At 35.9% G+C, this 25,139-nt stretch overlaps 1 protein-coding gene across 2 annotated transcripts in view; it reads left to right on the top strand.

Annotated features, from left to right (window-relative positions):
* The window catches only part of LOC130902176 (runt-related transcription factor 3-like), a 67,323-nt gene that overhangs the window by 20,175 nt on the left and 22,009 nt on the right, over positions 1–25,139 (top strand). The window lies entirely within an intron of this gene.

Below are 25,139 nucleotides of genomic sequence, written 5' to 3'. Positions count from 1 at the left end.
AAATTGTAGAAGTGATTCGAATTCCCCTTTTTTAATTTGTCGTAAATTCAAAAAAACTTATCAAACAAAATACAAAATATGATGATATCATAAATAAAGTTTCGTAATTTCATTTACAATTATCAAAAAAAAATCCTAATAAGCCAAAGGTCGACACGGCTACAAGTTGAAAGAGCCTCTTGACTGTATAAATAGAAGAAATGTTTTTAACATTTATTGATCTCAGAGCCGCCTTCGACATGATAGAACGTACAAAAGATGGACTTGCCTTAACGTGGACACAGTGCAAGGGCACGATTTCCGTGGCGCCTGGATTTGATATGCCATTTTGTAAATCGACCCAAAATAAGTCGAAAATGAAAAATAAAATCTTCCGATATCTCGCAACGTTTTCGAGATATCGATACTTGAAGTTGGAAAAATTTATTTTTATTTAATATTTGTATATATCAACCTAACTTTATCGTGGTGCACTTTGAATGCAAAAAGTTCAAAAATCGTGAATTTTTTACAGCCAAAATTATCTTAAAAAAAAATTTTCTCCGCGTGAGGAATATTTTAGTTTTATTTTATTATTATTTTTTTCTTATGGGGGGCTTCGCCCCTTCGACAACCGACAATTCTTAAAGAAAAACATCAAATTATTCATGTATTGCTAAAATTTTTATAGCAAAATGCCTCATTTTGCTATAAAATGTTTTATCAATATAATTTTGGAATTTCACGGTAAATAATATAAAAATTAAATAAAAAATCTTTCCTTTATTGAATTACAAGATTCATATTGAATTTGAAATGATAAAATATTCATTTGAAACGAAGTATTGAACGCCATCTGTTCAAATAAAGCGAATTATTGAACTAAAGTTTGATTATATCTCGAAAACGAATCGAGATATCGAAAAATTTCATTCCTCATTTTCGATTTATTTTGGCCTAATTAAGCCAACCACGGAAATCGTACTCTCCCCAGCGCAAGCACGGCATTGTTAACTACTACCTAACGCAGATGCTGTTTGGACATGGATATTTTCGAGTATACCTGTACGAATACAAATACCAAAATGCCTAGCTAGTACCGCAGCCAACGACATGAACTGAAAACCACGCTGGGTCAAGGCAACAGTAACAACCTTTGCCATAAAATGTTTGCAGGACCTACGACGCGAGGCACCATCAAAATCTTGAACATCGCATCAACTAAGTTGGAGTTTCTGGAACCGTTTTCATTCATACTGAATACACTTTTTACACCAACACTCACAATTACCCTGTCTGACGCGCGTTTCGATAACCAAGTTATCGTCTTCAGGGACTGAAGGTAAACTGAGTTCTCTGGACAGTGTAATTGTGAGTGTTGGTGTAAACAGTGTGTTCATCGATTGAGGATGGTGAAATAACACATGACGGTGGTTTCCGCGAGGAGTATAGGCTCGCAGAAGACATGACTGAGTGGGTTTTAGTGCACACGAGCAGCATACTTCTGCCAGTACTGACTGGTAGAGCTGTACCCTCCAGGGAAGGCTTTGGAGACATAGGTTCGAGAAACCGCCTATTTGGGGCGCGAGGTTCAATCTCACCTGGACTGCTGATCTATATCTGAACAGGTTCTGAACAGAATAAGGAGGCCTAACCTACCCTCTTACTTTACTTCATATGTATAAAACCTACATCTACTCCAAAATCGAATATAGATCAAACATCTCCTCAAAGAAATCTTATTTTGCCAGATTATTCTCGGATACTGACTATACAAGTGCCGACTCAGCACCAGTAATACCGTTTGTGTTAATATTAACTCCAGTTTCGAGGACATAAACACTCTTTGTCAAAAACATCCTTTTGATCTCTACTAGACCATCTCTTTCCTTAAAGCCCAAGTCCATATCATGGGCTGTTGGCTGCTGGTTTTCTGCAGTTTTTCAGTGACCTGGTGAATCTTTTTAACAACGAAATGGCTGATGGTAGAACGCAGCTGTATCCGTCACCCGCATTATTCAAAGAATCGATTGTTTGTCCGGCATTTCTTTCTTCTCCACTCTTCTTTTTTTTTCTTATTCTATCGCAGTTCATATCACTCTACCAACCACCATTACTGTAGACTTGCTTATGTCAGGGCCAAACCTAATAAATCCCTTCTCGAAATGTCCTCATCCAAATCATATCAACCCACGAATCACTGTCTTTCTGTCCATCAATTTCAACTTTTGATTGTGAACCTCGTATGAAAATACAACTTGAAAAAGTGTACGAGTTGTATAATACAGGGTGTTCAGAGACTTGATGAAAATATTTGGTGTGACATAAAACTTCGTTTGTGAGTTTTAGTCTTTTATAGTTGTGATATCAGAACGATTTTTTTTGGCATGTATAACGATCTAAAAATCTACGTATATCCTAAACCACAAATTTCATCGATTTTAACAAAAAGTATCGATTGAAAATCGGTAAAAGTTAGGGATTGTTAACCATTTGGCACGAGCCGCCCCTGGTCTTCGGATAGTTATCTAGAATTATGTATTCCGACAAACACTACATGGACGCACGTAAATATCCATTGAAAGTTCGTAATGTTCGAATGTATAATTTAGAAAATACAGGGTGTTTCAATAAAAGGTGACCCCGTCTCTGGGATAGATAGAAAACTGAAAAATTTTTGTGATTTGGACAGAAAAAACTCCATCCGTATTCAAGATAAATATTTTCCAATTTTTCGCAACTTCGAGTGTCTATAACTAGGGGCCGTACGAATTTTTTTGTACCGGAACACCCGTATACAATCCCGATAATTTTACGAAGAACGAAATTTTTTTACAGTGTATTCAAAAACGATTTTACGATCGGCGTATTTTGTCGTCGGATGAGTTTTCCATATTTGACGTGAAAATAGAACGTACGACCGCAAAATAAATTTGATTCGTTGCGGTACGTCCTGATCCTGATCAAAGTAAAAATATATTCGAATTTTGTGTTATTAATGTTATGAATATCTCAATTAAATTAAATTTAATAAATCGGACTATACGTTCATATATACCTCTATATATTGTCATTCGAATCGTGGAGCATGGAGTCAACCGCGGACGTTAATTAAAATTTTAAAGTGGTTAATTCCCGGAAATTATTCATGTTTTAGAATTTAGTGTCATGTCGGTCGCATAACATAAATTTTATTGGAAAAAAACCGGAATTATTCGATTATTCGAGTTATTGTTTATCGATAGGTATAAAATCGAAATTATTCACTCGTATCGTTAGTACATTTGCGATATCGATTATGTTCGTGCGAAAAGTCGTGTGTGATAAATTGTACGAAGAAAAAATATAGTTTAGCAAACTAACAAAAGCGATTTCAAAGCACATCAAACAAAAATAAACATTCAAAAATAAGGCGCCTCGCGAAGTAGGTCTCAGACCCAGCCTGACCTAGAGATGGCGGTAGTTGTTTTATAAATACCAAATATTCAATCTATACAGTTTGAAGACGCCATGTTGTTTAGTATTTGTTTGGTAGCCATTAATAGAGAACGTTTTCAGTGGATTAGTCATTGTTTTGTGATACATACTTTCATTTGAAAGGGTTTAGTCCAACCAATATAAAAGCTGAACTAGATTCTAGTTTAAGTGAGACTGTTACTTCGTTATCAACAGTGAAATATTGTGTAGCAAAGTTTAGACGAGACCGTACGACCTGCGAAGACCAGCAACGCAGTGCAGTGCACCAAGTGGTGCTGGTTGATCGTCCACTGAACGTGCGCGAGCTAGCAGACATAGTAGGCATTCAAAAAGTGCATATAACTGAAAATTTGGACATGAGGAAGCTGTGGGCAAGATGGGTGCCGCGTTAGCTAACAATGGAACAAAAACAGCGCCTTGAAGATGATTCCATCAAGTGTTTGGTGATGCTCCACAGAAATTAAGTCGATTTTTCGCGACGTTTCATAATCATAATGTTCACCATTTTCAAATCGACACCAATTTGCCATTTTTAGTCATTGTAGTTTCTTTTGTACTCAACGAAACCATTTTTTTCTTCCAGTCTTGCAACTAACCATTCCGAAACTTGTTTAGAACGATTTGAATCTTTTGCAATTTATTTTGGGAAAAGCATTTGATATACCTTCGAAATCATTATCGTTTTGTGATGAGCTTTGTCTTTTGATGTCTTGTTCTAAAGGTTTTAGGGTTTCGATAAACTTACCGCTTACCTATACTAAGGTACAACACTACATAGTGGAAAGAAAAACATACCACAATAAAATAATGAATTTTACAATACAACAAATAGCTTCATGACAAAAGTATTTGTTTACCCCACGGTGGCCATATTTAAATAGACATCAGCTGTTTTTGACAATTCATTAGATTGCTCAATTGACACGAGTCAATATGTTAGCTACTTTCCATTAACATTCAAGTGAACTGAGGCATTCAATTATGTAAATATCCTCAATAACCACATGAAATTGGTGATCCAACAGAAGTTTCGATTTTGTTTACCCCACGGTGGCCATATTTAAATACACATCAGCTGTTTTTGACAATTAATTATGTAAATATCCTCAATAACCACATGAAATTGGTGATCCAACAGAAGTTTCGATTTTGTTTACCCCACGGTGGCCATATTTAAATAGACATTAGCTATTTTTGACAATTCATTAGATTGCTCAATTGACACGAGTCAATATATTAGCTGCTTTCCATTAACATTCAAGTGAACTGAGGCATCAAATTATGTAAATATCCTCAATAACCACATGAAATTGGTGATCCAACAGAAGTTTGGATTTTGTTTACCCCACGGTGGCCATATTTAAATACACATCAGCTGTTTTTGACAATTAATTATGTAAATATCCTCAATAACCACATGAAATTGGTGATCCAACAGAAGTTTCGATTTGGTTTACCCCACGGTGGCCATATTTAAATACACTTCAGCTGTTTTTGACAATTAATTATGTAAATATCCTCAATAACCACATGAAATTGGTGATCCAACAGAAGTTTCGATTTTGTTTACCCCACGGTGGCCATATTTAAATACACATCAGCTGTTTTTGACAATTAATTATGTAAATATCCTCAATAACCACATGAAATTGGTGATCCAACAGAAGTTTCGATTTTGTTTACCCCTCGGTGGCCATATTTAAATACACATCAGCTGTTTTTGATAATTAATTATGTAAATATCCTCAATAACCACATGAAATTGGTGATCCAACAGAAGTTTCGATTTTGTTTACCCCACGGTGGCCATATTTAAATACACATCAGCTGTTTTTGACAATTAATTATGTAAATATCCTCAATAACCACATGAAATTGGTGATCCAACAGAAGTTTCGATTTTGTTTACCCCACGGTGGCCATATTTAAATACACATCAGCTGTTTTTGACAATTAATTATGTAAATATCCTCAATAACCACATGAAATTGGTGATCCAACAGAAGTTTCGATTTTGTTTACCCCTCGGTGGCCATATTTAAATACACATCAGCTGTTTTTGATAATTAATTATGTAAATATCCTCAATAACCACATGAAATTGGTGATCCAACAGAAGTTTGGATTTTGTTTACCCCACGGTGGCCATATTTAAATACACATCAGCTGTTTTTGACAATTAATTATGTAAATATCCTCAATAACCACATGAAATTGGTGATCCAACAGAAGTTTGGATTTTGTTTACCCCACGGTGGCCATATTTAAATACACATCAGCTGTTTTTGACAATTAATTATGTAAATATCCTCAATAACCACATGAAATTGGTGATCCAACAGAAGTTTCGATTTGGTTTACCCCACGGTGGCCATATTTAAATACACTTCAGCTGTTTTTGACAATTAATTATGTAAATATCCTCAATAACCACATGAAATTGGTGATCCAACAGAAGTTTCGATTTTGTTTACCCCACGGTGGCCATATTTAAATACACATCAGCTGTTTTTGACAATTAATTATGTAAATATCCTCAATAACCACATGAAATTGGTGATCCAACAGAAGTTTCGATTTTGTTTACCCCTCGGTGGCCATATTTAAATACACATCAGCTGTTTTTGATAATTAATTATGTAAATATCCTCAATAACCACATGAAATTGGTGATCCAACAGAAGTTTCGATTTTGTTTACCCCACGGTGGCCATATTTAAATACACATCAGCTGTTTTTGACAATTAATTATGTAAATATCCTCAATAACCACATGAAATTGGTGATCCAACAGAAGTTTCGATTTTGTTTACCCCACGGTGGCCATATTTAAATACACATCAGCTGTTTTTGACAATTAATTATGTAAATATCCTCAATAACCACATGAAATTGGTGATCCAACAGAAGTTTCGATTTTGTTTACCCCTCGGTGGCCATATTTAAATACACATCAGCTGTTTTTGATAATTAATTATGTAAATATCCTCAATAACCACATGAAATTGGTGATCCAACAGAAGTTTGGATTTTGTTTACCCCACGGTGGCCATATTTAAATACACATCAGCTGTTTTTGACAATTAATTATGTAAATATCCTCAATAACCACATGAAATTGGTGATCCAACAGAAGTTTCGATTTTGTTTACCCCACGGTGGCCATATTTAAATACACATCAGCTGTTTTTGATAATTAATTATGTAAATATCCTCAATAACCACATGAAATTGGTGATCCAACAGAAGTTTCGATTTTGTTTACCCCTCGGTGGCCATATTTAAATACACATCAGCTGTTTTTGACAATTAATTATGTAAATATCCTCAATAACCACATGAAATTGGTGATCCAACAGAAGTTTCGATTTTGTTTACCCCACGGTGGCCATATTTAAATACACATCAGCTGTTTTTGACAATTAATTATGTAAATATCCTCAATAACCACATGAAATTGGTGATCCAACAGAAGTTTCGATTTTGTTTACCCCACGGTGGCCATATTTAAATAGACATCAGCTATTTTTGACAATTCATTAGATTGCTCAATTGACACGAGTCAATATATTAGCTGCTTTCCATTAACATTCAAGTGAACTGAGGCATCAAATTATGTAAATATCCTCAATAACCACAAGAAAATTCTTCTCCATTATCGCTGGTGATCCAACAGATCCAACAGCGAAAGAAACGACAAGCTTCGCTCGCAGTGCAGCCATTAAATAAGTATATGATTGAAAGCAAGAGTTTTTCCTTAAAAATTACTTTGATTCATCTGTAAAACTTAACAACAAAGGATTTTCTGGCCCCCCAAGAAACTTTACCACTGGAACAGCACATTCTAATAGATTCATCTTTCCGTTTGAAAGCATCGCAAGAATCTTCTTCTTTTTATTCTTCTTCTTCCTCATCGTACGTTAAGATTTAGTGTTTGCATCAATGGTTCGCCTAGCTGCAGCTGGGATGATGAAGACCAGCTCTCATACCATCTTGTAGGTGGTCGGGATGTATTCCAGTAGCCTTTGTAAGTTATCTTCTTCTTCTAAGATGATCACTGCGTCATCAGCATAACACACAATTTTTTATTTCTTTGTTTCCTAGCCAGTATCATTTTCTAGCTTGCTTTATCTCGTTTATAATCTCGTTTTTGATATATGTGTAATGATCGGCGTTCAGGTCTTGCCTGCGATTGCTCTGGCGTTTCTATCGCTCTTCTAGCTGCCTGCAGCGTAGCTTGAAGGACCCCGTACCTGAAGAGGAATTCCAGCTGCTCTCGAAACACTTTGTCGCTCTGCTTGGTGTTGTCTTCTCATATCTGCGTGACCCGGATGGCGGATGTGATGGCTTTAACCTCACTTTTAATCCGAGTTGACAAAATTTGCTAAAGCACAAAGTCTCAAGCTTGGATGGGTAAAAACTCAGTTAGGTCTCGTTTGGAAGACTGAAATGGATGTTGTTGTTGATATAAATGGAAAGCAAATAACGTTTTTATCGAAAAATTATTCTGACGCGAATTGTACTTTCAGTAAATGATATTTTATACAAAAGTCCTTCTTTTTATAGACATATGTTTTTTTATCGTTTCTATACAGATTTTTTTAATAAATACTGTATATCCGATGAATAAATTATGGACTAAATTGTGCCTTATTGTTATATTTGTTTAGGCGTTCGATTGTATTTACACCCCGGAGTAAAATAGATTTTTTTCAATGGGTATAATTTTCTGCACGCAATGTGATTCGTAATGTAGTGGTTGAATTTAAAAAAAAAATACAGAAACAGTAGGAAATTTAATAGACCTCTATACACAGTGGGAACATGAAAATCTAATATAAATACATAAACGTCATAATTGTCATTGTCAGATGTCAGTTTCGTTCCAGCTGACTACTTGATCATGCGCAATATGAAAATTGGGTTACGAGTTCGAGAAATTGAACTTGTTGGGTACAAGTTCAAAACTGTTTTGATTAATTTTTGAGTCATATAGATCTCAATACATATTTTGCATCCTGTATCGAGCTTTTTACAAGGTGTGCTTGCGGCAAAGATTAGCAGCTGTCTGTAGCCAAACCAGTGTAGCCGTGGCCTACGTTTTTTGTCAAATTTCACATGAAACTTGGAAAATCTGCAACTGAAACTAATAATTTATTGAAACAAGTGTATGGCAATGAATGTTTGTCGTGTCCACGTATTTCTGAGTGGTTTAAGCGTGCTCAAAATGGCCGAGAAGATGTTGAAGATGATTCACTTCGGGTTGCCCTTCAACATCTAAAACGGATGATTATAAATCAGGACTTAACAAATAATGTGTGCGGCAATTTTCATATGAAAATTTTAACACGCGAAAAATCTGTACAAAACAATAAATTCGCAAAAATATTTGACCCAAACTTATTAGAAACGTGTGACGAATCTTAGTCTTTTACCTATGATCCATGCACTGGAAGAGTCCAACTTCGTCGAGAGCCGAAACTTAGCTAAACAAAACTCAAAGAAATGATGATTGTTTTTCTCGATATTCATGATTTTATATACATTTACTGGATTCCTGAAGGTGAAACTGTCGATCAATATTGTTATTTTCACGTTCTTACTGAACTCCATGAAAGAGGAAGTAAAACCCATGGCTTCTTCATCAGGACAATGCGCCAACTCCTTCCGCACTGTCTGTCAAGAGATTTCTAGCCAAATACCATATCCCAGTGTTAAACCACCCCTTATATTCGCCAGATCTTGCACCGTGCGACTTCTACCTCTTTCCTAAATTCAAATCTGTATTAAAAGAAACACGTATCCTGAAGAAACTGACAGAAAAATACTGTTTCGAAGTAAAGAAAGAAAGGAGAGGTATATATTGGAGGTGATAATAAAGAAATATACGTTTTTTTTTAAATCTCCGATCGTTACTCGGGCAGAAGAAAGCGCTGTAGGCGACTGCAAAGCTCTCGCACTACACACTCCGCCATTGTTGATACACAAGCGTCAGTCGGCGTTGTGCTACAGCCACGTAAACATGTCCGCCATTACTGATGCTCCCGATCCATCGGAGAATGAGTCGTGTGTATGGGGAAAACCTTATGAGTGATAGTGTTGTGCGATTTTTTTGCTCAAGAGTCAGTTTTTGTTGAAAAATCGATAGAAAAATTCTTATTTGCTATCTTTAGATTGTACGGGTTGTCCATGTAAAAGTTACGGATTGTTAACCATTGGGCACGGGCCGCCCCTTATCGTCAAATAGTAGTACTGATTATGCAACTTTAAAAGCCTTTAACTCAAAAACGAATGGTCTGTGACTCATTAGTCATTTCTATTCTATCACCAGGTTCAAGCAACTTTTCAAAATTGTTAAAAACACGTCTCCAAACAACCCCAAAGAAATATACAATGACACTTGGTATCATCAAATAAAACTTTCCCAAGAATGGCGACACCGAAGGGCTAAATGCAATATATAAAGGGACGTTGTCTAGTTGTATAGAGGCAGAACACACTAGGTGTTGCGGCATGAGTTAATTAGGACAAATCATTAACAGATGTCGGGCCATCAGGAAACGGAAAATTCTACAAATAATTTAGTATTAATGGCGCGGCACGGGGACGTTGGAAGGGAGGAAATGATGCATGGAGGGCTTAATAACTTCCGTAAATAGGATGATAATGTTAGTTATGGAAAATGACGTTGTCTCAATGGAATTGATGCCAGTAATTGACGGATAATCAGGTTGGTAGGGACACGTGATTAATATACATTTATGACAGATGAATTATTAGAAACGAAAAAATCTTTACAATTATTTTAGTTACATACAACAAAGAAAACATATTTTAGAGAAAAATATATTTATTTTTCTCCTATTAGCTCCATACACTTGTCCGAGCGATGTTCAATAATTTCGATACTCTTTTTATAAAAAGAATCGTCAAGCTCCTCAAAATAGGCATTAACTGTCGCCATTGTTGGAAAATCTTCGGCCGCCGAGCTATTTTTTTAAGCCAGGGAACAGAAAATAATCTATGGGGGCTAAATCTGGCTAATAGAGTACTTAAGGTATCAATTCAAACTTTAATTCATTCATTTTAGCCACTGCAACAACGGATGTTTAAGCTGGTGCAAACAACACTTTCTTCTTAGCCAAATGCGATCGTTTTTGCTTGATTTTTTCCCTCTCCGTTGATAATTTTTCCTTTTTCAAGACAATCAATGAAAATTATACCACGCGCATTCCAAAAAACCGACGCCATGACCTTCCCTGCAGATGGAACGGTCTTTGAATTCTTTGGAACTGGTTCTCCCTTTTCAGTCCATTGTTTTCATTGTTTTTTTGTCCAAATTTTCAGTTATATGCCTCCAAAGATTCGCGGAAGCATTTTGTTCTCAAAGTTCGTAGTCTTTCGGATAAAGATTAGGCGCCAACGGAGTAACGAGTGTCTGAGAGAACATGAAGTTGGTTGCCGCTAGGAAACGGCTGTTTTGGTTAGATGGGATGCGACCGATGTACGATTGCTGGTGAGAGTTTCCCGCATCTTCACTCTGTTAATGGAGTCGAATGCTTTGCGAAAATCTAGAAAGATATTATATGTTTCTATCTAGATCTAATGCGTCGTTAAATTAAAATTTTCATTATTTGATTGGTACGTTTTTCTTATTATGATAAAATCGTTTTCTTAAATTTTAATAAAACAATCGAACCGATTCAAGTGAATGCGTATCACGAAATTTCGATCGGCTCTGGAGCACTCTTGCATCGAGAGAAGATAATGAGCTTCGGTCAAGCACCAGGGCCAGTTCTGCACTAGTTCTATCGATGCAAATGGGGTAATTACTTACAGAATAATGAGCCAGTAATTGCAGCAATAGCAGATTTGTAAATTGCTAATCTGACGCATTTGTCAGTGATTGGTTTCTATATGCGTGTCTGTGTGTGTGTGTGTGCAACTGAAATTCTCCCGTATTTCAGTTACATTTCAAATGTAATCCTAAAATAAGAACATTCGGGAAACGTTACGGGTTCGTTCCCATACAACAATCGAAATATTTCGTTTCCAAATTTAAATAAAATACTATAAAAGAAGTTTGACATCAACGTTCCACGTCATCTGTCAAAATTTCGCATAAATCTGACAGATACATTAGTTTTAATACTCATATAAAGAAAACTGTCTATGTTGTTATTGTACCATTATTTTTACGTGGAAAAACAATTGAAGAGAACTAGAAAAAGTTACGTAAATATTATCTTGTGAGTGCTAAGTCCCTTGAAAAGCTTTGTAGTTGGTTCTTCGCTTTTAAAAGTGCCATATGAACACTATAAAAGAAGTTTGACATCAACGTTCCACGTCATCTGTCAAAATTTCGCATAAATCTGACAGATAGATTAGTTATAATACTCATATAAAGAAAACTGTCTATGTTGTTATTGTACCATTATTTTTACGTGGAAAAACAATTGAAGAGAACTAGAAAAAGTTACGTAAATATTATCTTGTAAGTGCCAAGTCCCATGAAAAGCTTTGTAGTTGGTTCTTCGCTTTTAAAAGTGCCATATGAACACTATAAAAGAAGTTTGACATCAACGTTCCACGTCATCTGTCAAAATTTCGCATAAATCTGACAGATAGATTAGTTATAATACTCATATAAAGAAAACTGTCTATGTTGTTATTGTACCATTATTTTTACGTGGAAAAACAATTGAAGAGAACTAGAAAAAGTTACGTAAATATTATCTTGTGAGTGCTAAGTCCCTTGAAAAGCTTTGTAGTTGGTTCTTCGCTTTTAAAAGTGCCATATGAACACTATAAAAGAAGTTTGACATCAACGTTCCACGTCATCTGTCAAAATTTCGCATAAATCTGACAGATACATTAGTTTTAATACTCATATAAAGAAAACTGTCTATGTTGTTATTGTACCATTATTTTTACGTGGAAAAACAATTGAAGAGAACTAGAAAAAGTTACGTAAATATTATCTTGTGAGTGCTAAGTCCCTTGAAAAGCTTTGTAGTTGGTTCTTCGCTTTTAAAAGTGCCATATGAACACTATAAAAGAAGTTTGACATCAACGTTCCACGTCATCTGTCAAAATTTCGCATAAATCTGACAGATACATTAGTTTTAATACTCATATAAAGAAAACTGTCTATGTTGTTATTGTACCATTATTTTTACGTGGAAAAACAATTGAAGAGAACTAGAAAAAGTTACGTAAATATTATCTTGTAAGTGCCAAGTCCCATGAAAAGCTTTGTAGTTGGTTCTTCGCTTTTAAAAGTGCCATATGAACACTATAAAAGAAGTTTGACATCAACGTTCCACGTCATCTGTCAAAATTTCGCATAAATCTGACAGATACATTAGTTTTAATACTCATATAAAGAAAACTGTCTACGTTGTTATTGTACCATTATTTTTACGTGGAAAAACAATTGAAGAGAACTAGAAAAAGTTACGTAAATATTATCTTGTGAGTGCTAAGTCCCTTGAAAAGCTTTGTAGTTGGTTCTTCGCTTTTAAAAGTGCCATATGAACACTATAAAAGAAGTTTGACATCAACGTTCCACGTCATCTGTCAAAATTTCGCATAAATCTGACAGATACATTAGTTTTAATACTCATATAAAGAAAACTGTCTACGTTGTTATTGTACCATTATTTTTACGTGGAAAAACAATTGAAGAGAACTAGAAAAAGTTACGTAAATATTATCTTGTAAGTGCCAAGTCCCTTGAAAAGCTTTGTAGTTGGTTCTTCGCTTTTAAAAGTGCCATATGAACACTATAAAAGAAGTTTGACATCAACGTTCCACGTCATCTGTCAAAATTTCGCATAAATCTGACAGATACATTAGTTTTAATACTCATATAAAGAAAACTGTCTATGTTGTTATTGTACCATTATTTTTACGTGGAAAAACAATTGAAGAGAACTAGAAAAAGTTACCTAAATATTATCTTGTAAGTGCCAAGTCCCATGAAAGGCTTTGTAGTTGGTTCTTCGCTTTTAAAAGTGCCATATGAACACTATAAAAGAAGTTTGACATCAACGTTCCACGTCATCTGTCAAAATTTCGCATAAATCTGACAGATACATTAGTTTTAATACTCATATAAAGAAAACTGTCTATGTTGTTATTGTACCATTATTTTTACGTAAAAAAACAATTGAAGAAATCTAGAAAAAGTTACGTAAATATTATCCTGAGGTTGCTACGTCCCATGAAAGGTTCTCTGAGCTAAAAATTCCCATATGAACAAGATTTCAATAATACTTACTAAATTATATGCCTTTCTGAATTTAATGGAATGTTTAGATCTTTAAACGCAATCAAAGTGAATTTTCTATTTATACGTCATAATAGAAGAAACTGGGATACACCATTAAACTCCAGAAAAAAAAAGACAGCTGAAACGATGAAATTCAACCAAGATCCAGAGAAAACGACAACCGACAATTATTTAGAAGAAAGCAAAACAATGCTGATTTGCCGAAACGTGTTTATATCGAAAAATATGGGGTTTTAATCTTTTTCTCCAATATTGCGATGTTTGTCTTATCTAAATAGAATCATACGAGGAGTATCTAACGAAAATTTTGGAAAAAGTATTATATATTTTTCAACGTGATCCCTTTTTAGCTCCATCCACTAATTCGTAATTTTGGCCATTGCAATAATAGTCCAGTTATTTTAGGTAAATTTAGGCAAGAATATCGGAAAACCGAGATACCCAGCTATAAAGTTGTTTAAACTTGTTCATTTGATATTCTAAAACTCCTCTAAAAACTCACTTATAATTCGATGTGAGCAACTTTAAAAATCGGGGGTCAAAAGTCAAAAAAATCGATTTTTTGCACATTTTTTGCAAATAACTTGTTTCCTATGGGTTTTACGCTATTTGTATTTATTATCAATATTGTAGAGCGTTAAATTCTCCACAACTTTTATTTGAAAAATGTTTTCATATGGTGAATCGTTTCTGAGATAGAGGGCTGAGCACGCGCGGTTAGAACCCCATTTGAAATCAACTGGTAGTCCCGATCTCTTATAAAGTTAATAAATTATTGCTAACTGTATAAATATCAATAATTTTCATTTTTCATCAACAATTACATTATATTTAGATATTTTTTGCTTAATTATTTATTTCCAATCAAGTATAAATTCATTTAATAGCATTTACCTTAAATGACTGGACTATAACGGATGTGTGAGCTGATGAAACAACATTTTCTTCTTAGCGGCCGTTTTTGCTTGATTTCTTCGCTCGAACGTTGCAATGAGTTCGCATATTACTCGTATTTGAATAGTTTTCGCTCTCGCATCCAAAAATCGACCTTACCTGTTGATGGAATGGTCTTTGCCTTCTTCGGAGCCGGTTCTTGGACCCATGTTTCATACTTGGTTGTGAAACGGCGCAAAAATTCGGTGAAACATTGCCAAACACTCGACGGAAACATCTTCGTTACGCAGTTTTAGTTCCATTGTGAGCAAACGCGGCACCCACCTTGCGTAAAGCTTCCTAATGTCCAAATTCTAAGTTAATATGCGTTGTACCGAACTTTCTGAAATGCTCATTATGTCTGTTAGTTCGCAACTACCGCCATCTCTAGGTCAGGCCGTGTACTTCTGGAACCATTTGAAATGTGCTGGATTGTGTGCATAGAATCAAAAATCTAAAATATGTTTTGATCGCGAAAGAAATGAATTAATTGAGGCGTTATTTTTTCCAAAAAAATGGTATTATCTTTTATTCAAAAATCAAGAAGTTATTGATGAAAATGGATTTGGAATAACGACTGACGTCTCTTGATTGACAGCACAAAACTCTATCCCATAAAGTATTCTATTTTATATAAATATACTGGGGTGTGTATGGTCATAGTTCTTCTTCTTTTTCTCGCTAAACAAGGTGGTTACACTACATTTTCCTGTTTTATATGTCTTTGGAACAGTAAAGCTGAAAAAGCCATTGGGGCAAGAAGTAAAGAATTAGGAATCCTCGAAAGAAAAGTTTGTTAAATATCTAGTTATAACCCAGAACACTACTTTTCTTGCATCTGCGCTAATTATGGAAAAAATTGAGTTAGAACTGATGTCTTGGACAGCTCTGTAAAACACAATTTAGAAATTAGATCGAATTTGTAGTAGATCTTCTGTTATGAATCAAAAATATGGCATGCAATCCACTTGAGGAGTCGCCTGGATAGGTTTCCGGAAAATTTTTGGGTATTTTGGGATACGAATATGATGTTTGACTATTTTTCACCATTTTCCAAAGTCAATAGATCATAAAACGAAGGAATTTCCAGCTTAGAAATAGAAAACAGACAAAAAAATCGAAGATAAACTGGAGATGGAGCTATAAAGAAGTTATCGACAAGATCTGTGAATATGTGTCATCATTTGATGGGATTTTAAGGGTAATATACTCTGTAGAATGGTCCGTAATGTATTCTAGAAGGTCTGCCGGAATTTTGTCGTTCAGTATTTGGAGAATTTACCGATATATGATGAGTTTTGTAAAGCTAACACTTGTTTTAGCCAGTACGCGGGTTAATAATATATTAGACTACTAATTGAACCAATTGATGTTTTATAGATTTGTAATTTGTGTCGTACGTGTTTCCTGTTAACAAATTACCCGGCAAATATAGATAAATTATCCAAAATGGTGATTTATGGTTATAAAATTATTTCGAATGAATTTGGATGTTATTGTTTTGATTTCGAGCTACTAAACATTTTTTACTTTTAAAATTCTAACAGAAAAAAACGTTAGGTTAGTCGATTTGACTCCTATTTTGAATCACAACAGCCGAAACAATAAGTTTACGTGAAAAATTTATATAACCTTTTTGGGTTCACGCTTCTAAATCAGTCATGTCAAAGATACGGGCCGTTTCCGGCCCCTGGGCCGTATCGATAAGGCCCGCCATCGCAAAGAAAGAAGAATCATGTTTTTTAGAGTTTTTAGACTTCATTCGTTTCCTCTACGGATGTTTTAAATACTCGTACTCTCAAATCTGCGGATGTTTATAAGTAATTTCAAGGGCAGCGCGTGTCCTTGACAAGCCATCTCTTAGCAGCAAGCGGAAATATCCTATTATTTTAGTCGAGAATTATAGAATCTTCCACACGCTTCGAGTCTAGACTAGAACGTTCCTTAACCATATAAAACGAGTGCGTCGGCGCGACGTGAGTCAGTTGAGTCGAGTAATCGAAGCGATACGGCTGGAGAAGGATTTTAATTGTACCGCGAAGTAGTGATTGTGAAGATATTGTGCAAAATTATTAAAACAAAACTAATTTTAAAACAGATGAGACCTAAAATCAAGACGATTTAGAAGGATAAACATATCAGATCTAAGAAATAAGAAATTTAACCTTTTTTTTTCAGTTCATGAGCAAAAGTTCTAGTTGTGTCTCTAAATATAATTGTCCACAATCACACTCGTTAGCAAAAAAATCGACTCAAGCGACATTCTTACAAAAACTAACCACTGAATTGCGTTTTTCTTAGTAAAATCTCAAAGCTAATCGTATTAGCTTCAAATTTATATAAACTTTACTCCCCTTTTTATGCTCGTTTAAAATACTGAGCCTTACAAAAGGTTATCTACCTCTCCCACTACCAATCGTCGATTTTCTGCGGTTTTCCTGTAACCTGGTGAACCGACCAAATAGTCAACGATAAAGAATGATGCAGCTGCAACTGTATCCGCCCCATAATTACCCAAGAAGAGCCTTTTTTGTATAGAGCACTCTTTTTGACACGTCGTAATATCGGTCGTTTTTTTTTTCTCTTGAAACAGCGCACATCACAGACCAAACACCACAATTCCAGCTCTGCAGAGGATCAACTCCTATATCAGGGCCAATTCCAACGAATCCTCTTAGTTAGTCGACTGACTCTACATCAGTCATTACCAAAAGATTGGTAAATTATAAGAAGACGCAGTTCCGAAAGAAAAAGTTGTACGTTCGGGATAGATGACCGATTCATGGAGTGTTTAGACACTTAGAAGAAGGTTTAAGGCAGTTAACCTTGAGCCAAAAAGGTCAGCTACTGGATCCAAATAAACCCCAATTCATCGAGCAGTTTGCCTGCTTGGTATCGATAAAAGAGGACAAGTATACGGAAGACCTGGAGAAAGATTCGCGTAAGAAAACGAATAAGTTCCTGGATGATTTGGGCGGGCATCACGTCATTCCCTAAGCCAGTATCATCAACGAAAACTTGATCCTAATGCAGGACAATGCCCGTCCACACGGCATTCATGCTAGAAATACCAAGTCTGGCTATTAAATGATGAAACTGGTTACGAAAAAGGGTTTTATTATAAAAATTATTATGCAATCGAATGCTACCCTTCAATATACACCCCTCCCTTACCTTTAGAAATATTTGGAGCCAATTTGGCATAAAGAGTTTGCTTTAAATAATCTAGAATTTTATTTTCCAATCACCTTTGCGGTTGGTTTGAGGCTGGAAAGTTATACAATCGACACATTACTACAAAAAATGGGGCACGCGATGAAAAGTCTTTGGACAAAAGTAAAGCTCGGCTTGTTTTCACAATGGATCTTCAATCTTCTTTGTCCAATGTTTAAGGCATCGAAAATTTATTACAAAAAAAAATGGTGGTTCACAACTTTACCCTATATAATGTGAAACAAATCACGCATATTGCTTTTTTTGGCACGAAGCTGGTGGAAAAGTGTCTTCAGATGAATTTGCAACAATTTTGTACAATTTCATCGAATCCAATACATCTGAAAGGGAAGAAATTATTTTGTGTAGTGGTGGATGCGTCGCGGAAAATAACTCCTTTTGGTTCCAATTTCCAAAAATCAGCAAAATCTTCTGAAGAATTTTGTGCTTTCGAAGACGATTTGTTAGCAACGTACCATGATTTTGCATTTCAACAAGTTCTAATTGAATATTGGCAGGATAAATGACTATTTCAGCCAAACTTAGTACGAAATCTTGAAATCTCCTCTCAAATGACTGCGATCAGCATTTAATTTTAGATTGGTATTTAGAGTAATTAACAGAAACAATATTCGAATGGTAAAGCCCCTTTCTGCTCTAAAAATTGCGTCACCTGTTCTCGCAAGTTGAAGGAACGTTTCGACATTCTTCCCCTCGAAAGCCATTGCGCTGCACAATACAGTTGCAACTCTCCATATTCTCTGATTTCTTCTTCAATTGACGTCTGTTAAAAGCTTTTGCACATATGTAATTTATGTATTGTTAAACCACACTTGCGCGGGCCATTTAAAATTCCTTCCAGGACGCGGGCCACACCGAGGCCCGCGGGCCTGGAGTTGAGCAGTTTGGGCCTAAGGAAACATGAAAAAGCGATTTATCAATTTCAATATATTTAAATTAGAATCAAATCCTTATAAATCACAAATTAATAAAATTTGGGTGATTTATAAGTCTGCGAGATGCGTTTTCTAATCTATCCTACGAGTTTATTAATTTTCGTTTAGCGATATTTTCACAATTAATTTCGAGCTGTTTTGTCATTCATCCTCAAGTTAACGTTATATATATATTGTTAATAATATTTATTTCCTGAGATAACGAAATTGTGATTATCCGCAATTAATAGACCATTGTAAACAAACTTAGGTTAACGGTCTTTGAATAACTTTTCGCACGAATCAATTGAAAAAAAAAAAAACAACTGTTTACTCAGTTATTCAAAACGAATAACGGTACATCTGCAATTCTTCGTCTTCTTAATATTTTTTCCATTTAAAATGAATCGATTTGAATCACATAATATACCGGATGTCCAGATGATTATGAACAATAAAAGAAAAAATTCCTATTTTTCGTTTGTTTTCATTTGTTTTTTGTATTCCGAGCCAAATCTATAAAAGTTTTTTCGCGCTCGAAACACTTCGAAGCATGTTCTTTCGGAATTACTCGACATAGAGCAATGTAGAACGGTCCATTCTGTACGATACACCGTGTTCGAAAAAACCAATCGCAGAAGTCCAAGACGACCACGACAATACGAGATTCCACACATCAGTTTAAACAAAAAAAGATTTTTGAACAGTTAAAACATCGATTTGTTGGTTCATCCGTAACGTGATCAGACGTCCCGTTTGGAACGGGACTGTCCCTTTTTATAGTTACGTGTCCCGGTATCCCCGAAATGAACTCTCGGACGCCGAATTGTCCCGTTTTCTGAAAGCGCGCGAAAATTTGAGTAGTCGAGTCGGCTGGACGCGAGCTGTGTGCGAGTAGAGCGAGCTCGCGTCGAGCGACGACGCGACGATAGCCGAGAGTGGCGAAGACGTCACCGCCGAGGGTTGCCACTGTTTTTTATTAACAAGCTTCTTGATATTTGGCTGCAACTGTGACAAAGCACACCTCAAATCCAGATTCACAAAGGTACGTTGAAGAAAACTGGACTAGGAGCTTTAAAGATTCCAGACAAACTTGAGGGTAAAGAGGAGAATATGTCAACCAAAAATCTTAAATGCTCATATTTGGAAAGTCTGATTTCGCTTGGGAATCGCATTGAAGGTCGATTGAATGTTCCTGCATATCCCCAGGAAGTGTGTCAACTTTGACTTTGAAGGGGTCTCTCGTAAACTTTTCTTTCAATACCAAATGACCTGAAATAAGTTCCTTCATTTTATTTATTCCTTGTTTTCATCGAGGAGGTCATTTAATTTTGGAAAAGAGAAGTTTGGCTCTGTACCTGAAGTCGACGTTGCCAAAGACAAATCTTTTTAGTGGAGGCCTTGACTGCTTCATACGTTTTTCTGACATTGGAGCTTTTGGTTCAAAAAGTTAAGGGATTCGAAGAAATCTGATAAATATGCCAAAAAAAAAAACAAAATTGACATCTGTAAACTTGGAGTACAATCCTTTGCTTGATTATAACATAAGCATGCTACCTTTTGACAGCCACCGAAACTCAGTGTGAAAAAAAAGAGTTTTTTGGTAACTGTTCAATTCTTGACACAAAGCCCTAAAAAGTATGGTTTTCAAAGTACTGGATTCTACATGGTTCACAATTTTTATCGTTGTGTTAAATGCAGAATTCGGTGCTTCTGGATATCCGAGAATGTATGTTTAAATTGGCAACTGGATCCATTCCTGCACTTTCCGATCAAATAGAAATAACACCAAGTACTGATGTATCCTGGAATATCACCTCTCCCATATTTCTGGAGACTCGCCAATCCGTTACTTGCTATCTTACATTCCCATATATCATTCCAGATGTATTGATCTTGAAACTCATTCTTGATTACCAGGTAAAAGATGTACCACGAATCGCGTTTGATTATCAGCGTCCTGTCGGGGATTGGGATCTGCTCTTCAAGTTTTTCTAACCTAACCAAACTTCTTCCGGAAGAAGGTTGATCGTGCTTTCTTCCACAAAAGTTGTATCTCAAGATTGGGGATCATGGAAATTTCCACCCATTTTGTGAAATAGTACATCACGACTAGGATGCATTTAGCACTACTGTTTGTCGTCGGAAATGGTCCTTTCAACATTATACTGTGTCTTACACCAGTTCTTCATAGCGTTGGAGCTGTTCATCAAGGATTCTCTTTAAAAGGCCCTCTTCAAGTACAAGGGATTCCCACTGAGCCCAATATACTGGCAAAAATCTTGATACTTCCTGCCAGGTAGGTTGCTGTCAATATTGGCCGAAATATCATTCTTCAGAATTGAAATCTTCTGTGAATGATACAATGAGAACCTATATTCTTGGGGTTCTTTTTCTTGGCCAACTCAACAAATACTATCATAGCTTGAGCCCCATCAGTGCCTATTCCAATAACTTTCTCTCGTGGAAGGTGCAGAAAATATATCAATAGCCTTGGTGGTTGTTTCCAGTGATTTTGAAAACAATATTTCCTCAATAAATCTGCAGTAAAACTGGGCATGTTTTGAAATATCAATCGTTTCATCACAGTTTGAACTACCTGAGATTTCAAGTCGAGGGACATTGGAATTTTTGATATCATACGACAGCTGTCTTTTCCGAGTAAATCACTACAAGCAGTAATCAAACAAGTGAAACTTTTCTGTTTTAAGGTAAAGCTGGCTACAAAAAACAAGAGTCGATAAGGTGCGCGCCATTTCAGCTTGTAAACTGGCGGCCCCAACTTAGTACATCACCAAACGCCACTTCTTAAGGTCAGCACAGGTCGGATATGAAAATGCTAGCCGGTTTTCCGAACGAAAAAATTGGCTGAAAAACCTCATAACGTACGCGCGTGAAACCTTTGGTAACGTGGGGTTTAAACCTCAAATAAGAGCGGTGTAATAGCGCAAGAGGTTTCGCAGGTCGGAAAACCCTCGTAAGAAGAGATCGAAAATGCCGGAAAACTCATAACGTGTGCGCGCGAAACTTATCTACTAGGTTTTTGGGCAGTGTTATAGCGCAAGAAGTTTTGCTTATTGGAAAATTATTTTTGACGTCTCCATTCGAAATATCTGTTTGAGCTACCCGAAATTGAAAAAAAATCATCAGGATACGATGAAAACTCGCTGAAATATAATCATTTTTTATCGCGCGCTTGATTTTATAGCACCTACTCGAGCCGCCGTCAACAACGCAAAAAACGGGCTTCTAATTTTTCTTAATTCATTTACTGCGCCAATTATCAATTGATTTTGATCAAGTTTTTCTTAAAACTTCTCGCAATAGTTATACTTTTTGATAAAGTTGCTCAGTATTGAGTAACAGCTCGTGGTGCTTCAAGAAACTGCTCCAAAAAGCAGTTTGAGACCCCAAAAACCTAATAAAAAAGTTTCACGCGTTTTCCGATCACTTCTTACGAGGATTTTCCGGCCTGCAAAACCTCTCGCGCTATTACACCGCTCTTATTTGAGGTTTAAACCCCAAAGCTCAGGAGGAACGGAAAAACTTCGGATTACCGAGGATTTCGATATAGGGAGGTTCGAAATCTACAGTTAACGGAAACTGAAAAAAATGTGAGTGGGGCAGTTATAGGTCGTTCTGAGAAAGACAATGCTTCTCGGAACGCTCTGTTCAGATTAAACGCTTCATATTTTTCCGAGTGGGCTTCCGTATGTAGAGGTTTTACTACAAAAACTTCCAAAAACAACAGGTGCGGTGTAAACTAGGAAATTCGATATATGGAGGTCTTCTAAACCGATCCTTCGATATGTGGAGTTAAAAATAACATAGGAAAGATAGACAGATTCAAGGGGAATAAAAAAAAAACAAGGAATTCGTTATATCGATGTTCGACTCTATATTTTTTAATTTGTAACTGACTATTTCTCAATAAATAACCGCAGAAAGTATTTTTTTTTTCATTGACTACTTGTTAATTAACCTAAACAAACCAATTTTGAGTCAAAATATAAATGGTCACGTTAGTCATCCGCCGTACAGTCCTTGTTTGACACCTTCTGATCCCCGCACAAAAATAAAAGCGTTTGATGCGTTCAAATCACAAATGTTTCGAAGGTACCTCAATCAATTGGTATACAAAAGTGTATTGAATATTTTGGAAATACAATAGAGTCATATATTTAGTTGTAAATATTTGTTTTTTGTTTCTTCAACTCCCATACACTGTAACTTTATGAAAAACTTGATGAAGGCGCTAAACAAAAATAGTGATCCGTTCCGATTGCAAAAGATCGTCAGTTCGAAAACTTCTTATCTGTCAGAGTGAAAAATCTGCTTGGAAATCATACAAAAAGTTTGTTGAATAGTTTTCGGGAAACAAAAAACTGACAATCGTGAAAACGTTGTGGATAAATTATACTTCAGGTGGAGGTATAATCTAATTTAACATTCACGTTTAAATCGAAACGTATTGCTTGTACAATTTCTGCTATCTAACAATTTTATTCAAATATGATTTGTATATAAAAAAAAAATCATTAACGAATAAATGATAAAAGAAATCAAAACATACGGTAGCAACGAGGTAGGTTAGTAAATTAGCCATAAAAGCCGCTGGTCAATCACTACTGGATTGATATTCTTCTTCTCAGTTTGTCTACTCTTTAAATCTTTCCGCAGTGGCGTTACCGATAAATTTATATCTCGAAAAAAAGGACAAATAATTGGATATTTCAACTATTTTCATCTAATTTTTAATACTGTTGAAAGACAAACAGATTTCATCCTAATTCGATAAGATTATTTTGCTGAAGTAGTTAGGTGTGGACTATAATTTGTAGATGGCGCGGTGTGAAACGTCAACATCAAGTATTGACCGTAACATGGCGGCTCTTTTCATTTTCGTGTCATTTTCACCAGTTTTTCTAATTAAAAGTTGAATAATACTTCGTGTTTTTGTTAATAATAACTTCAAATACGAATGGACAACACCAAGGAGAGCCATTCTTTTTTTTCTAGATCTCTTTTCACAGTATTCGCTTCAATGTTCATTCTTCTTCTGTCAACTAGGGCCGTCTCTATTAGGGCTGGGCTCTATTAGGGCCTCATAGTTGTACATCCGATACTGGGATAGCCTTCAACTTCAGATGAATTAGAAAGTTTTTATTTGACAAAAATTCGTCAACTGAAATTTCCTGATTTTTCCCATGCCCAAATCGTTGATCAAATTCTACTTTTTCTGTGTTTTTTAAAAGGAAATAGTGCCGCTACTGTCGCGAGACAGTAAATAATCAGTGATAGAATACACGCACCGCTCCTGATCTTGATCTGTTATAATCAAAGTCCAGTTCGGATCACGAACACAAAAATCCAATTTACAAGTGTTCACAAATTACCTGCGATATCAATTTATTCGAACCTTCTGGCCTTTTTTTCTCTAACGACCAGGGCCGGTGTTGACGTCTAATCTCGTCTCGAACTTACGCAGCCATATAAAAGTCGAAGTATTTTAATCATGGGAACTAAGTTTTACGGATTCGGTTTCACACTTGACGGAACCAAGACAGTTTTTTTCGGTTCTACCCGTATATACTATTTTTTTAATTATTTTCATCGCGTATTATAGCCCAGTATAGGCCCAAACTTGCGTCAAGTATATACAACTCTGGCCCTAGCTCGGTTTGCAAGCCTCGACCAGGCCTAGTTGCCTACATAAACTTTATTCAGTTATTCAGAGTTGTGCCAAGCCTGGCTGACTATAAGATGGCCGAGATCGGGTTACCAGGTTCAGCCAGGCTTGGGTGAATATGAGATGGTTGAGATAAGTTCACATAGAGTTGGATCAGGCTTGGTTGACTATAGAATGACCGGGGTTAAGTTACCAAGACTTCAACTGGGCCATTATCGGTTTGTCAAGGCCAGGTTTCCCAACGTTGACCCAAACTAAGTCCCGTCGTTCAAGTCTGGGGGCTCCTACATGGGTTTTCCTGAAATACTGGTTATTTATAAGGTTCCAATTTGATATTGACATACACTTAAGCTGTGATTTTTGCCAATTTGGAAGACTGACAACTCATCTAGGTCTTAATGCGAGTACCGTAGCCAAAGTGAAGAGGCGATGGGAAAAATATCAGGAAAGCGTTGCTATAAAATTAGTGCTAGCAATCCAGAGTTGTGTTTGCACTTAATTTTGTGTATTGTGATCTGGATTTCGTGGTTGCAGACCACCAAATTCAAGATTTGTAGATGTTGACGAGAGTAGTAACAAATTTCCAGCTTGGATGAGAGCAATCGGCTGGTGTTTCTAG

This window comes from Diorhabda carinulata, chromosome X (genome assembly GCF_026250575.1).
Source record: "Diorhabda carinulata isolate Delta chromosome X, icDioCari1.1, whole genome shotgun sequence".
Lineage (NCBI taxonomy): Eukaryota > Metazoa > Arthropoda > Insecta > Coleoptera > Chrysomelidae > Diorhabda > Diorhabda carinulata.
The sequence above is the reverse complement of the archived record's forward strand: the minus strand, read 5'-3'. Positions and strand labels throughout refer to the sequence as shown.